Below are 17,365 nucleotides of genomic sequence, written 5' to 3'. Positions count from 1 at the left end.
GAGCTTGTATTTGTAAACCCACTTGCAGCCTATTACTTTCTGGTCCTTCGGCTTGTCAGTTAACTCCCAAGTCTGGTTTACGTCATGTGATACCATTTCTTCACTCATCGCTCCGTTCCACAAGCCCTAATCTTTACTTCTTGTTGCTTCTTCATAGGATTTTGGCTCTTCAATCTCTATGGCCTCTGAACTTGCCAGAGCGTATGCTACAAGATCAGTATCGCCGAACTTCGATGGAGGCTTAATCTTCCTTCTGACTATGTATCTTGCCAGTATGTAGTCGGTCAAATCTTCACCTGCTTCATCAGTAGCCAACTCATCTTCCTCCTCTGAGTCACTGCTGTCTGAAAGGTTTATTGGGTCCTTTAGCACACTAACTCCACCTCGAGCAGAAGACTCTCCTTCCGTTTCGTTTTCTGGTTCAAACTCCTCCAAAGTTTCTTTGAATGAAACTTTCTTCTTCGGGCTTGTTTGCTTCACAGTTTCAATTGTCACTTCTGTGACCTCTTCCCTTTGCTTGTACAACTTCTCCTCATTGAACACCACATCTTTGCTGATCACTACCTTTTCCTCGTCTAAGAGCCAGACTTAGTACCAAGAGCATAGCCAAGAAGTACTCCCTTTGTCGCTCGAGGACATATCTTATCAGCCACTGTATGGACATAGGAGACACATCCAAACCTTCTCAAATGCTCATATCTCGGTTCTGAACCTGACCACAGCTCTTCTGGAATCTCGAAGTTGATGTCTGAACCTGGTGATCTGTTGATGATATACACTGCTGTTGAAGCTGCCTCAGCCCAAAACTCTGCTCCTAACCCAGTTTCGTGTAACATACTCCTTACTTTATCCATTATTGTTATGTTCATGCGCTCTGAGACTCCGTTCTGCTGAGGGGTATAAGGACATGTCTTGTGTCGCTTCACCCCTGTGTCTTTACAAACCTTATCAAAAGAATTGTTGCAGAACTCGAGGCCGTTGTCAGTCCTTGGACACTTCAGTCTTCGTTGTGTATGGTTTTCAACGAGTATCTTCCATTCCTCAAACTTCTGAAATGCTTCGTCCTTTGTTCTGAGAAAGTATATCTATACTTTTCTGGAGTAGTCGTCGATGAATGTCAAGAAGTATTTGCATCCTGAAAGGCTCGGAGTGACGTTTGGCGAACCCCACAGATCTGAGTGAACGTAGTCAAGTATTCCTTTTGTTGAATGCTTTGCTTTTGGAAAACTCAGCTTGTGAGATTTTCCCATCGCACATGCCTCACAGAACCCCAGAGTCTTCACCTCCTCCTTCTTTAAGTAACCCTTTCTTGCAAGAGTCTCCATTGATGACTGGCTCATATGTGCCAAGCGTGAGTGCCATCTGTTTGTAATGTCGACTGTGTTGCAAGACTCCTTATCCATGTTTCCTCTGACTGACCCTTGAAGGTAATAGAGGCCTTGGTCATACTGTCCTGTCAACACTCTCTGATCTCCTCTGTAGAAATCCACCTTGAAGCCTGCGCCAGTGTACTTGCATCCTGACTGTTCCAATTGACCAAAGGAGATCAAGTTTCTTCTCATGTCTGGAATATATCTCACCTGACTGAGGGTTACAACTGTTCCATCTGGACTGTCAATAGTGATAGTGCCCTGTCCTTTCACCACACAGTGAGTATTATTACCCATGAGGACCTTGTTCCCTACGAACTCTTCAAACTGTGATAAAAACTTCCGTTTGGGTGTAATGTGGAATGTACACCCAGAGTCTAGCACCCATTCATCACTCTTTGAAAGTAAGCTTGATGTCAAGGCTATGGAGGTAGGTAGCTTTGAAGCGACGTTTGCTGAAGTAGATGGCTTGCTGTTATCTTGTCTACCTCTCTTTGGACAGTCGCGTTTCCAATGATTTTCATCTCCACAGATCCAGTAAGCTTTTGGTCCAAACTTTGGTCTTGACTTTGATCTTCCTCTGTCATAATCTCTGCTCCTCCCTCGGATGTTTGAATTTCGAGATCCATTTCTTTCAGACCTCCCTCTGCTTTCCACATACAACCCTTCTGTTCCCTGCCTAGACTTGCTCTGAACTCCCTTTTGTCTCAGCTCTGCCTCCTTTGCGTAAGCCGATGAAACGACTTCATTCACTGTGAGTGTTTCCTTTCCAGTCCCATATGTCAGTGTGTGAACCAGAGGTTCATATGGCATTGGGATGCTTGTAAGGAGTTGAATGGCTTGATCTTCATCACTCACCATGATCTTCAAGCTCGCCAGGTCTGCAATTAGTTTCAAGAAGGTTTCAAGGTTCTCCTCTATCGATTTTCTTTCTTCCATCTTGAAGCTTGCAAAGCTCTGCTTCAAGTATATCCGATTTGGAAGAGACTTCGTCTGATAGTCTTGTTCCAGAGCTCTCCACATTCCCAAAGCTGTGGGCTCGTGCATTATCTTCCTTAGGATAGTATCACTCAGACACGTCCCCAATAGATTCTTGACCCTGATGTCTTTCTCAGCTGCTTTAGGATCCACCTTAGCTTCCTTAACATCTGAGTCATCTGACTTCTCTTCTGAAGTTGGCTCGGATTCTTCCTTCAGTACTAAACCTAGACCTTGAATCTCTAGCTGCCCCAACAGCTTATACTTCCATAATCCAAAGTCGCCCTTGCCGTCAAACTTATCCATATGAAATTTCCCCGGCGTAGGATCCATGCTGACTCCACCTCAATCTGTTTGTCACCTGCAGATAACAATCAGATTTCAAAGGAATAAATCAGTAGCAATCTAATTCCAGATTCAGATCAATGCACTTCTAGGATAAACTAGTTTTGGATGTTTATTATTATACAATATTAGGCAAAATTGATCTAAGGTCTTATCAAAGAAAGGTAAGAATCACTCCCCTGGAGATCTTATAGATCGATCCCCGTCGAATCTTTCTTCCTTATCTCTTCGTCCTTCTTGCTCGCTTCCAGTTAGATCTAGATGATCTTGACTGCTTCTCGTCAGATCTGGATGATATAACTGATCCTTCTTCCTTCGCGAACCCTGAGTCGATCTAGTATCCTTTCCAGCGAAACCAGCACTCTGATACCACTTGTTACCGATACGTTCTCGATCGCACTCGCTCACTTCTCTCTCTCTCTCTCTCTCGCTCTCGTGTGATGTTGGTTTAAAGAGTAAAGAACTAAAGTACACACACGAATTATAGAGTTCCCCACTCCAACTCCGGGTACTTCTCTCTTCAGGATCGGTATCCCGGAATGCACTAGATATTGATCGTTACAGAGAATTAGTTACAGCTCTCGTAACAGAAAAGAAAAGAAGACGACGACTTCAGCTCAATCACCAGCTCCGTCTTTTAAGTCCTTCTGAATGGGCTTCGATTTTCCTGACGCGGCCCGTCAAGCATCTTCGCATCACTAAGGCCCATTAGACCAATCTGACCGTTTACACTACTAAAACGAGAACCATTCTTCACATCTTTGACAACACACTTTTGATTTCCATTCACATCATGACCGCCATGATTTTTTCTTAATTAGACACAAATGTGCATACTGCTCGTTTTGGACATTGTGATAAAGTTTCTAAGTTGTATATTATTACTCAAAAACATCAAAATTGTTGCTGGACATTTGTCCCAATATGTATTTAGGCAGCATATAAGAAAGCTCGACTGCTTTCATCTCCTTAATCATGTTATAATCTACACAAATCATGTGGAGAAAAACTTTCATATTTGATTTGTTTTTCATCAACAAAAACATTTCCTCCTATTACTTGAATTAACAAGAAACTGACACCCCACATTATCCATCTGCCATTATCCAAAAACAGTAAACAACTGCATCATTATTTGTTAATAGAGAATTTTCCTTGGTATTCTAATATAATGATTTCTCGTAACTCTGCATGAAAACACTTTTTGTTTTGGCAAACATTGACGGAAGATTTGTCAAACATCACCAAACCCTTAAACCGTTTTGATAGATTTAATTATGTCAATCTTTGTTTATAGATCTAAGAATCAATAGTTACTCTCTTACATGGTATTTTTCAGATATGGGTTCTTCGAGTGTTATTTTGAAGTTTGCCTATGAGTGAACTTCTTGTAATATGTTCACTTATAACATGTTCTCTTTAACTTTCAAATATAGTTACATTCTTTAGATATAAACGAAGATCGGCTACCAAAGAATGCATATGCAAATTGAAGGCTTTTAAGCAAAGCTAATAAAGTGATTTTTAGAAAATTACCAATGACATCTAATGAGATGACAACATTGGCAGAGTTTCTTTCCTTTATATTTTTGCCAGTAATCAATGATTAACTCTTAAGACAAATATTATATATACAATTTGGTAGAAAGTATGTTACAAATATTTCACCGCTCTGCTTGTTTTTCAAATTTAAGCATGTATGCAAAGTATTGGAATTTGATCTCTATTTCTCTTCAGATTCATGTTTTTGAGTTGTATATTAAATGAACCTTTGTTATGGTTTGATTTGCTATGGTTCACTTCTTGTTAAGGAATTCAATTCGGTTTGGTTATGTAAATCATCTTTGGCATTTCTACATCGTAATTGGATATTAAAACTTGTGGTATATATGCATCAACAAAATATTCAAGAAACCAAAAAGAGATGTGTATATGTCATTTTCTGTTAAACAGTTTGTCTAAAGTTGAAGGTGATCTAGTCTGAAGTTTTTTTTAAAATCTTCTATTATTATTTTATGATAAAATTCTGAATTTGTTTATTAGATAATAGATCATATGAGTAGAGTTTTAATAAAACTAATGAATAATTAGATTTAATTCATGAATGCACTTAATAAAATGCACAGAATTAGCTCAATAGTTTTGAATATTAAAGTACTTGACTATGACAACTTGCACAACCGTAACAATGGTTGTAACACATTTTTCATCACTAGATACAAAAAAGACTTTTTTTCTCAGGCCACAACATGTACTCTTGAGTTACTGTATAGTTGGAATAAATATCAACCAAGAATCATTGACAAACCACGTTGTCAAGCTATTAGCATAAACCTAAATTATTAATCTTTTGTTATTTTTATATGATCATCCACCGAAAGAAGAATGGAGTTGATCCACCACACTATTTTGAAAACCTCATCAAAAGACTTCTAGTCATATCGCTAGTTGTCATTACTATCGAGTGTTTGTCAAGCTTCATATCATTAGGTGGAAAGTAAGGTAGGCTCTTTATATATCCATTAGTTCTATTTTAAATTAGTATAATAAATCAAATAAACATTTCATTTAATCTTCTTTATAATAACAGTATTTAAGATTAATTACTTTTTTTCTCTAGGGGAATTTACTCTTTTAGACATGGACCTTAAAGATAGTATGCTTGAAAAGTTTACCAGACATTCCTTGCTTATTACTGGCATGCTTGATAGTGAAACTTATGATGTTGATTGTGTTTCATGTGTGTAACTCTTATGTGTTATTGTGTTTGATTTGTGGATGTTATTCGTGTTTTGTGGATTATGTTAGTTTTGTTTTAAGGATGTTATTTGTGTTTGAGGATCTTATTTTCTGTATAGCAATGTATTTGGTTTTATTAGGTATAATTCTAGTTATAAGTCAAGTGAACAAAAAAACGTACAACAAGTACATTTCAAAATACTTGTACATCTAGTACAATTAGTATAACTAGTATGACTAGTATACTAAGTTGTACTGTGATTATTTGTGTTTGGTCAAGTGAGCCACATATTTACATATATGATTAGCATGAAAATACTAAATAGGTCTACTACACATAGATTTGATAGTATCTTTGTGATGAAACTAAAAATATTCAACATTGGTTAGATAAACAACATATTTTCACATATTTTACCATATACTTTTAAGGTTAATTTAGAAATATCAATCTCTTAAAAAAGGAAAAAAAATACTATGCACGTTTTAATACATATGTAATAAGTTAGAAACATCATAAATATTGAGTATACAAAAACATAAATACAATTGAAAAAGTTTAATTTCGTGTATGATACTACTACTAATAATATATGTAAACCATCAAAATACAACTCTTTACAAAGTTGTACAACTAAAGGTGTTATTCATTGATGGACTTGAATATAATTTAAATCCAAGAACAATCTGTTGTTATTCAATAGTTAATTTTAAATTCTTTTTATAAATCCAGTGTTATTGGTTCTTGTATTTAAAATATTTTTTATTGAAAGAGTTTAAATCTAGTGTTATTGGTTCTTGTATTTAACATATTTTTTATTGAAAGAGTTCAAATCTAGTGTTATTGGTTCTTGTATTTATAATATCATTAACATAAGAATTTAAAATTTGTTGTTATTCAATCTAATTATGATTTTAAATCTAGTGTTATTCATGCATGGATTGATTTTCATAGTAAAAAGAGTTATATAGAAGTTGAATGATTTTGATATTACTTTTATGAGTAAATTTTAGCAATCAGAATCCAAGCTTTACCTAAAGATTTTCAGTTGAAAATTCAGAGTTATCAACCCACGTTTTTCTTACGGGTGTGTGTCATCTTTATTTTCTTCTTTTTTTTTCTTTCATATTTTCTTGTTCTTCAAATAACAGACGAGTCTTATCATGGTGAATCAGATTTTTCAGTTTTATTCTTGACTCTCAATCAATATTTTCATCCCAAGATTCCCAACAATAGATTTCTTTCTGCAACAACGAAGGTATTCTATCAACTTATTATTTTGACTCCATTGAATCATCTTCAATGCTCTTTTAACTGGCAGTAATAAATGATTACATTATAATTTCACAAGAGTTACGAATCTATGATGATATTTGATTGCTTGAGGCCCTTGAAGTTTAAAAACCTTCTTATTATTTATAAAATTGTTATGATCTGTATTATTATCATATTTTGTGGCAGGTTTCGAAACAATGGAACAAATTATTTATGAGGAAGATGATTCTAATATAGACGTTTTGTTATTAACACTCGTCACTGCATATGAGAATCAAATTGAACGTTCAATTCGGAGACAAATCACTAGAGATCAATAGTGAATCATTCTAAAATCAAGCATATTTGGATTGATAATTCAAAAATATTTTTTTATAAATCTTATCTATTTTAAAATCTATTGGTATTGATTATAAGAAAGAACTATAAATCATTAATGAATCACTCAAAATATTACCCATTTTAAATCTGTTGGAGTTGAGTCTAATATCTGCAACGAATAACACCACCTAAAAGTTTTGAATATAACTTTGTAGAATAATGTTTTTTTGGTAATTTGAAATTGATGACACGTTTCCAAGTTGTTCAGTTTTATTCGATTTAACATGTTTTGTCTTCTTTTAACTAGGAAATAATACTAGTTGTACCAATTAGTACTAGTTATATTTCTAGAATCATTTCTGCAAAAATAAGAACATAAAATGGAGCAACCACAAACTTTTCAAAAAACCTGAGACATTTCATACAACGACATTTCAAAAACCTGCAACAAGCTTTCATACATCACAATCATTCAAAAACCTGCAATCACAATCGTTAAAAACCTGCAACAACCTTCCAAAAGTCGACAACCATAAACCGAGTTTACAAACACATATTCCATCACTCACTTAGAAACAAATGGAGTAACACAGAGATACAAGGTTTTGTCTTCCTCTTAGGCCTTGGCGTTTTCTTCTTCCTAGCAAGTTGTTAAACACGTTTGCGTGAAGAAAGAAAGTTTTAGCCCTCTTCATGCAGCTGCAGCAAGCAGCTGCAGCAAGCAGCTGGCTAAGTACAGAATGTGAGGGCGATTTTGGGAATTGATAAGAAGCTTTGCCGGCTTAAAGGTATTAGATGGGAAGACTCTTTTTCATGTAGCAGCGGTTAGAGGTAAAACCGATGTGATGAGAGAGATTGTATCGAGCTGTGTTGATGGCATAGAAGACGATACTGTTCAAGGTCAAACCGGTTTGCATCTTGCTGTTCTGCCACAAGAGATCGGAGCGGTGGTAGCCATTGCTGAGTTGAGCACAGAGACGAATTAGGTTGAAGTGTTGCACAAGAAATATAAACAGGGTAACACAGCTCTTCAAGAAAAAAATCACCAATCAAATCTGTTTTTTTTTTCCTCTTTACCTTACAGGTGATTGAAGTGTTGTTCAAGCAATTCCATAAGAGTCAAGGACATTTGAGGTGAATGCTATGAACAAGATGAGTCTCTCTCTGCATTGGATTTGCTGATTATGTTTCCAAGCGAAGCTGGCGATAGAGAAAACTATGAGAAACTCATCGGTACCACTAATGTCGAGTGAACCGCTTTTACTTCCACATGCCCAGTGGGAGAAAGGGAGTCACAAAGATCTTGTTAAGTATTTCAGTTTCAAAAAGTATAGAGACTCCCCTTCAGAGGCACGTAGCGCTTTACTGGTCGCCACAGCCACGTTTCACGCCAGTCTGACTCCACCAGGTGTACCCTGGCAAGAAAGTCACATGCCTGATGTTTCTATGAACAGAACGAGCACGAACACACCAAATCAACAACAGAAGAGGCGGCCATGATTAGTGTTGCGCCCTATCATGTCAAGCTTAACTGCGTTTTCATCACTCGGTCTTCGCTGCTACCACACCAGATTTGATGAGGTGGCTCGGTCAACTCTGGAACACCATGCTACAGAAAAATCTGTTGATTCTGATTGGTACCGTATGCACAAAGATGAGCTGGCAAGCATGATGCAATAAGAAGCTGACAAGGCATGAATGAAGATGGATGAGTAGAGTTGGCTGTTAGAGTCAAAGTCAACGATCGGAAGTCTTATATAAGTGACTCATCTTCTTCATTTAGAATTAGACATTTTTGTGAGAAATTGTGTAGAACACAAAGAGAAAGGTATCTAGTGTATGATCTCAAGAAGAAAGTTTCTTGATTTTGTGTATTAACTTGATATTCAATAAACTAATTGGTTATATTGTCTATCAGATTCCTTCAATACACAATATTCATGGAGAGGTTTTAGAGTTAAACGCCATCTCAATATCTATCTTTTCCTAATCACAGCATAAACTCATGCTTCTATGTCCTTACAAAAAAGATACCTGATAGGTCTTGTAACAAAAGAGAGATTATACATCTGGGAGTTTACAAATTCGGCGTGTTTTTTTTGTTTCCTATCTTACACAAAACTTAAGAGGTGAAGATAAGATTCTGCACGAAACCAGCAGCTCTAAGCATCCTCAGTGTAAGAGAATGGAAAGTCCATATTATAGATTCTCTCTAACGTTCTTATTCTCTGTAATTATGATCTCAATATTGTCTTACCTTTACTGTAACCATCGATGTACATATAAGAGCTAAGCTCTACTAATCAATAGAATCATTCAAGTCCAATACTCAATATGGTATCAGAGCCACCATAGGGCTAAACCTATTTTTCTTTTTCCTTTTCCGGCGTTCCCATTCTTCTTCTTCTCCGTTCTCCAAAATCCCTTCTCTATTCTCTCTGTTTCACTCTGTTCCTCTGTGACTATATCCATGGCTGATAATACCACTGAACGTGCTCTGGTCTTTGACCCCGCAAATCCTCGCACCTCCTTACTATCCGTCAATATGTCGGGTGTTACCAAACTCACGACTGCCAATTATCTGATGTGGAGTCGACAAATTCGAGCACTGCTTGAAGGTCACGAACTCCATCACTTTATTGAGAATACAAACGCAGCGCCATCTCCGACAGATAACATTGCTGGAGAAGTGCAACCAAATCCTGCGTATACACCGTGGAGACGACAAGATCGACTCCTCTACAGCTCAATCATCGGAGCTATTTCTTTACCGGTTCAGACGGTGTCTCTAGTGCTACCACCACAAAGGAGGTATGGGATCTGTTAGCATCCACTTTTGGGAATCCCACTCGCGGTCACATACGCCAGCTCAAGAAACAAATCGAAATCTGTGTGAAAGGTACTCAAACCATAAGTGACTATCTTCGCACCATCAAATCGAAGGCAGACGAACTTGCTCTACTAGGCAAACCGATGGACCCAGAAGATCTCACATAGCGCATTCTTGATGGTCTAAGTGATGACTACAAACCTGAGATAGATGCGATCAATGGGCGTGATACTACTATTCCCTTTGCTGAACTACACGAAAGGCTTCTCAACCGTGAAGCCATGCTCATGTGTAAGGAACCCTCTGTCCCTGGACCAATCGTTGCTCATGCCACTGATACTAGAACACGTCAACCATGGAAGCAACACAACAACAACAATAGTCAGTCACGCCACAACAACAATCAGCAGTCCACTCAACAACGGTTTTCTGAACCTTACTTAGACCGCTGTCAAGCCTGTGGTATACAGGGTCACAGTGCACGCTATTGTCCTGAGTTCCGTATCGTTAAAGGCTCTACACAACCTTCGTCGGTTCCTCAGATGCGTACTCAACCACCATGGCAGACTCAGAACCGCAATACTGGATGGCAGCCACAAGCAAATCAAGCCATCATGTCCGATTCATCAACATGGTTGTTTGATAGCGGTGCCTCACATCACATGACGTCGGACTTGGCTAATCTCTCTTTGCATAATCCGTATGGTGGAAGTGATGACGTTCTACTCGGTGATGGGTCCGGACTTCATGGTTCTTTATCTCTTCCCTCTTATACTAAACCTTTCTTTCTTAATAGTGTACTATGTGTTCCATCACTTGAAAAGAATCTTATCTCTGTGTTTCAATTGTGTACCACTAATGGTGTGGCTGTTACTTTCACTCCAACATATTTTCAGGTCAGAGATCTGCTAACGGGGGCTCTACGTCTGGAGGGAACACCTAAAGACGGAACTTACGAATGGCCGATCAGCACATCTCCCAAACGTCCATCTCTTGCCTTTGCTTCAGCTGTGAAGACATCCATGTCTGACTGGCACTCGCGTCTTGGTCATCCCGCTTTTCCAATTCTTCAAAAACTTATTTCTGAATTTCATTTACCTATTAGTTCGAATGTTTTAATGGCTTCTCCATGCAATGCATGTTCTATCAATAAAATGCACAAGCTTCCTTTTCAAAACTCGACTTTACACTCGTCTTTTCGTCTTGATATTGTCTTTTCCGATGTGTGGACATCTTCACTGATCTCGGTTGATGGTTTCAAATATTACGTAATTTTCGTCGATCATTTTACTCGTTACACATGGCTTTATCCGTTAAAACAAAAATCACAAGTTTTCGAAGTCTTTACTAGATTCAAAGCCTTGGTTGAAAATCGATTTCAAGCCAAGCTTAGAACTCTATACACTGATAATGGGGGTGAGTATATTGCTTTAACCTCGTTTTTGGCTTCTCATGGCATCTCTCATATGACAAGCCCGCCTCACACTCCAGAGCATAATGGGATATCTGAGCGTCGTCATAGACATATTGTCGAGACAGGTCTTTCTCTTCTATCTCACGCTTCAATGCCTAAAACGCTCTGGACGTATGCTTTTGCAACAGCGGTCTATCTCATTAATAGAATGCCAACTTCGGTTTTAGATTTTAAAACTCCGTTTCAATGTTTACATGGACATGTCCCTAGTTATGAAAAACTTCGCATCTTTGGGTGCTTATGTTTTCCATGGGTTCATCCATATGCATCCCATAAGCTTGATGCAAAATCCACCCCTTGTGTTTTTCTTGGATATTCCATGACACAAAGCGCATATTTTTGTTTAGATAGACAAACATCTAGAATTTATACTTCGAGGCATGTAGTTTTTCATGAAACGGTTTTTCCATTTTCGGTTTCTACCACAAATGACCAAGAAGATGATGCTGCAGATAGTCTCACTCCTTCTTTTCCTATAGTTTCGGTGGTACCACAAACTAGTCAGCCACCGACTTCTCCCTATCCATTAGTTGTACCACAAGCCTCTACGCCCATAGTTCAACCTGGCCCTCCTGAGACAGAACCTGATACTTCTGCTACTCAACCTGCAACGGCTCCAACTACAACAACCCAAGCTCCTACCTCCATAGATCCATTACCTACAGCCTCTCAACCAACTCGTGTTAGTACTAGAACCAGAAAACCTGTTCAGAAACTCAACCTCCATACCAAAATATCTCCATCTCTAGATAAGATACCCACGTCAACAAAAGAAGCACTAAAGAGCCCCCATTGGCGCAAAGCAGTGAGCGAGGAGTTCAATGCTCAAATAGGCAATCGCACTTGGGATTTAAAAACTTTAACTGATGCAACTAACAAAGTCAATGTTGTAGGTTGCAGGTGGATCTTCACAATCAAAAGGAATCCTGACGGCACGATCGCTCGTTACAAAGCCCGTCTAGTCGCCAAAGGCTTTACTCAGCGTCCAGGAATTGATTATCATGATACGTTTAGTCCGGTTGTAAAACCTGCGACTATCCATACTGTTCTCAGTATAGTTGTTTCTCGTAACTGGAACTTACGTCAACTTGATGTTAATAATGTTTTTTTGCAAGGTCACCTCAAAGGAGATGTCTACATGATGCAACCACCGGGGTTTCTTGATAAAGATCATCCTCAAGCTGTCTGCAAATTACGCAAGGCAATATACGGCCTTAAACAAGCTCCCCGAGCGTGGTACAATGAACTGCGAACGTTTCTTCTGCAATCAGGTTTCAAAAATTCTATTGCAGATGCGTCTCTGTTCATCTACAACACGAATGGCGTCCTCATCTACATGCTAGTCTATGTCGATGACCTCATTATCACCGGCAACAACTCAGACCACACATCACGGTTTATCGAATCCTTATCTCAACGTTTTTCACTTAAAGATTTAGATGATTTATCCTTTTTCCTTGGCATTGAAGTGCAGAGAACTAAGGATGGTCTTTATTTAAATCAATCTTGTTATATCTCAGATTTATTACATAGGACAAATATGACAGATTGCAATCCAATTAAAACACCTATGTGTTCTAACACACCTTTAACTCTGTTTTCAGGTACTCCTCTTGCTGATCCAACTGAGTATCGTGCGGTCGTTGGGAGCCTGCAATATCTTTCCCTCACCCGGCCAGACATCTCGTTTCCAGTCAATAAAATGTCACAGTTTATGCACAAACCAACAACATATCATTGGCAAGCTGTGAAAAGAATTCTACGTTATCTTTCCGGGACGATAACAAGAGGCCTCTTTCTCTCTGCTCACAATACTCCTTCTTTACATGCGTTCACGGATGCCGATTGGGCTGGTAATAAAGACGACTACACCTCCACTGGCGCATACATCGTCTACCTTGGTCGCCACCCGATAGCATGGTCCTCGAAGAAGCAAACTGGTGTTGCTCGCTCGTCCACAGAAGCGGAATATCGATCACTTGCTGCAACTACTGCTGAGGTTTGCTGGCTCCAGATGCTACTACATGAACTTGGCGCTCCTTCCTCTACCAAACCAGTTGATAAGCCATGGAGAGTCTATTATCGTAAGAAGAAGCATGAAGAGAAGAGTATTCAAGCAGGAAAGAACGTCACAGCTGACGTGGACAATATGGAGTCAGATCAATAACGGTTATGGGTTGTTACAGGCAGTTACAGACGTTAGATAATTGAGTCATTCGTCTATTATAAATAGGAGTCTGTTTGTAAAGTCAAGTATTTTTTGAGTACTGAGTAACTAGGATCTAGACTAGAAGGTCTTGATCACTGGCTCTTGACGAGTGAGTCGTCTTGAGAGTTCTTGTATTGGCTTGTAACTCTGCGTGTAGAGTACAAGAGAGGGAGGCTGGGCGGTAATTCAATAAACATATATACATTCTCTTATCATTTGGTGCGGTGAGCTCTCGGATCTCGCGACGATCGAAGGCGATGACGAGATCAACGACTCTCGAAGAATCGATACAACGGATTGGAGCTCTGGACTCCAACGTCGACGATTTACGACGGCGATTCGACAGCTTGGATGAGAGGTTCAGTCGATTCGAAGCTGTTACGGAGATAAACAATCAGTCGAAGGAAGCGAAGTTGGATGAGAGATTCGCGATCCTCGAATCAACTTTAACTTCGTTTATCACCTCGATTCAACAACATAATTTCATATCTACGCAACCTGAGTCGAGCGGAGCGAATCAGACTCAGCAAGCTCCGATTCACACGAATCAGGTACTTCCTTCGACTATCGATCAACACCGGGGTGAAAACGAGTTAGGTTATCGGCAAATAGAAAATAGAGATGAGATTCGTAGAGGTTTGTATAAGCGTGTTGAGATGCCGATATTCTCTGGTCAAAATCCGTTTGGGTGGATTGCGCAAGCAGAAAGGTACTTTCGGGTGATGAACGCTACTCCAGAGTACAAGTTAGAGTTAGCTTCCTTGAGTTTAGAAGAAGACGCACTCTGCTGGTTCAACTATGAGATTGAATATGGGGATTTTGTAGATTGGATGGATTTCAAGAAGAGGTTGTTGGCCAGATTTGCAGAATCTTTTGAGAAAACTCCTGGGAAGAGGTTGTTTTGTTTACAATAGACGGGATCGATTGCTGAGTATGTTCGGGAGTTTCAGGAGTTGGTTTCTCAAATCAAATTGGCGGAAGCACATAAGATTGACATCTTCTTTAATGGTTTGAAACGAGAAATGAAGGAAGTGATCAAAATGAAGGAACCTCAAACACTTTCAGATCATATTGAGACAGTCCTCAAGATGGAAGACAGTGAGTTTTGCAAGTTGTTTGCTTCAGTGAAAGGTCAAGAGAATCGCGTGACCAAACAATCATCAAGCTCCACCTTTCGTTCATTACAATCGTCAGCTCAAAACAGCGTTAACAAGCCTAAACCTTTCGAGCAAGCTGCAAGACAATCAGCTACATCGTTGAATCCGAAGCAAGGTCGAGTTAAACTATCGGATGCTGAGTTTGAGCATAAGAGGAAGAATGGGATTTGTTTCTCATGCGATGAGAAGTGGTCAAGAGCGCACTCAAATACCTGTAAGAACAAAAACTTACAAGTGATGGTGGTAGTACAAGGGAGTGAAGTAGAGCTGGTTGATGAAGAATTCCATGATTCTTGTGAGGAATTATTCGGTACAACGACGGATATTTGTGAACTAACGTTTTACTCGTACATGGGTTGGTCATCTCCAACCACAACAAAGATTGAAGGGAAGATAGGGAAAACAAGAGTGGTGGTTTTAATAGACAGTGGTGCTACTCACAACTTTCTATCTCCAGATATAGTGAAGAAGGCTCAGTTAACAGAAATTCAATCATCATCCTTTAAAGTGTTGGTGGGAACAGGTATCACGGTCAACGGTTCAGGATTCTGTAAAGGAGTCTCTCTACAACTACAATCAGTGCTTATCAAATCAGATTTTCTGGTTTTGGACCCGGGAAGTGTAGACGTGGTTCTAGGCATACAATGGCTACGTACATTGGGCAGATGTGAGGTCGATTGGGAGAAACAAGAATTGTCATTTTTTACCCCAACGGGAAGGGTCACATTGGTGGGTGATAGAGACGCGAAAGCTAAGGGGTCAGCATTGCAAACAATATCAGCGGGTATATCCCTTCAAAACGGGACTTGCTCCTTGTTTACAAGCGAAGATCAGAAGAGTGGTGTGATTCCACAATCACTAGAAGGATTACTGAAGCAATATTCAAGTATTTTTCAGGAACCTACAGAATTACCACCACAGAGGGGTTATGAGCATTCAATACGATTGATAGAAGGAGCTGGGACAGTAGCAGTCAGACCATATCGCTATCCTCGTGCACATATGGAAGTGATAGAACAGATGGTTTCTCAAATGCTACAGTCGGGAGTTATACGTCCTAGAAGAAGCCCGTATGCGAGTCCTATATTACTGGTTAAGAAGAAAGATGGAGGATGGAGGTTTTGTGTAGATTACAGAGGGTTAAACAAGATAACAGTGCCAGACAAATTTCCAATTCCTGTCATAGATCAATTGCTGGATGAGTTATTTGGAGCCACAGTTTTCTCTAAATTGGATTTACGATCAGGGTATCATCAAATACGTATGAAGGAGTCAGACATTGAGAAAACGGCTTTCAGAACTCATGAGGGTCATTACGAATTTGTTGTTATGCCGTTCGGCCTCAGCAATGCGCCTGCTACTTTCCAATCACTGATGAATGCTATTTTCAGACCCTTTCTTAGACGGTTTGTTCTAGTTTTCTTTGATGACATACTGGTTTACAGCAAGAATATGGAGGATCACCAGGAACACTTGCGACAAGTTTTGGAGACACTTAAACAGCACGGTTTGCTAGCAAATCACAAGAAATGCTCGTTTGGGCAGTCGCAAGTGGAGTACCTTGGACATATCATCTCAGCTTCAGGGGTAGCTACCGATCCGGGTAAAACAGCGGCAATGCAGAAGTGGCCTTCACCGAAAAATGTGAAAGATTTGAGGGGTTTTCTTGGTTTGACTGGATACTATAGGAATTTTGTTAAAGCTTATGGGGTTATTGCAAGACCCTTGACAGAACTGTTGAAGAAAGACAGCTTTGACTGGACAGGCAGAGCACAAACATCTTTTGATCAGTTGAAGCATGCAATGGTCAATGCTCCAGTTCTCGGTTTACCTGATTTCAAGGAACTTTTTGTGGTAGAAGCAGATGCTTCAGGATTTGGGTTAGGTGCGGTATTGATGCAAAATCATCGTCCCATTGCTTATTTCAGTAAAGCTTTGTCGAATAGAGAGCAAATGAAACCGATATATGAAAGAGAATTGATGGCAATTGTGCTGGCAGTTAGAAGATGGAAACACTACTTGATGGGCAGGCGTTTCTTAGTATATACAGATCAGAAAAGTTTGAAATTCTTGTTGGATCAGAGGGATGTATCAATGGATTATCAGAAGTGGCTCACTAAACTGCTTGGGTTTGATTTTGAGATAGTTTACAGAGCTGGGATTGAGAATAAAGCAGCAGACGGGTTATCTCGGATTCCGCACGCGAATAGCTTCACGGTTGAAGGGCTATTTGGAGCTTTGACGGTATCTTCGAACCTACAAATTCAAGATATTTTTGAAGAAGTAGATGCAGATCCGGTGATACAACAAGAAATTCAAGATATTATTCATGGTAAAATGATGAAGAAGGGGTTTACTATCGTAAAGGGAAGGTTGTTTTACAAAGGAAGATTGGTTATCTCTAAGACATCAAAGTATATTGGAATTATACTCCAGGAATATCATGACGGGGTATTTGGCGGTCACTCTGGTGTGTTGAAGACAATCAAGAGGATTCAAAGATTGTTTCATTGGTCTAAGTTAAAAGACGATGTTCAACACTATGTGTCGGAGTGCACTATATGCCAGACCCCCAAATACTCCACATTGAGTCCTGGTGGTCTGTTACAACCAATTCCGCTACCTACAGTGATCTGGTCAGAGGTTTCGATGGATTTCATCGACAG

General features: G+C 39.3%; 1 pseudogene; it reads left to right on the top strand.

The window, feature by feature from the left end:
- Positions 1 to 7,608: 7,608 nt before the first annotated feature.
- On the top strand, positions 7,609 to 8,529 carry LOC125582202 (annotated as a pseudogene).
- Positions 8,530 to 17,365: the final 8,836 nt, after the last annotated feature.

This window comes from Brassica napus, chromosome C2, assembly GCF_020379485.1.
Source record: "Brassica napus cultivar Da-Ae chromosome C2, Da-Ae, whole genome shotgun sequence".
NCBI classification, from domain to species: Eukaryota; Viridiplantae; Streptophyta; class Magnoliopsida; order Brassicales; family Brassicaceae; genus Brassica; species Brassica napus.
The sequence above is the reverse complement of the archived record's forward strand: the minus strand, read 5'-3'. Positions and strand labels throughout refer to the sequence as shown.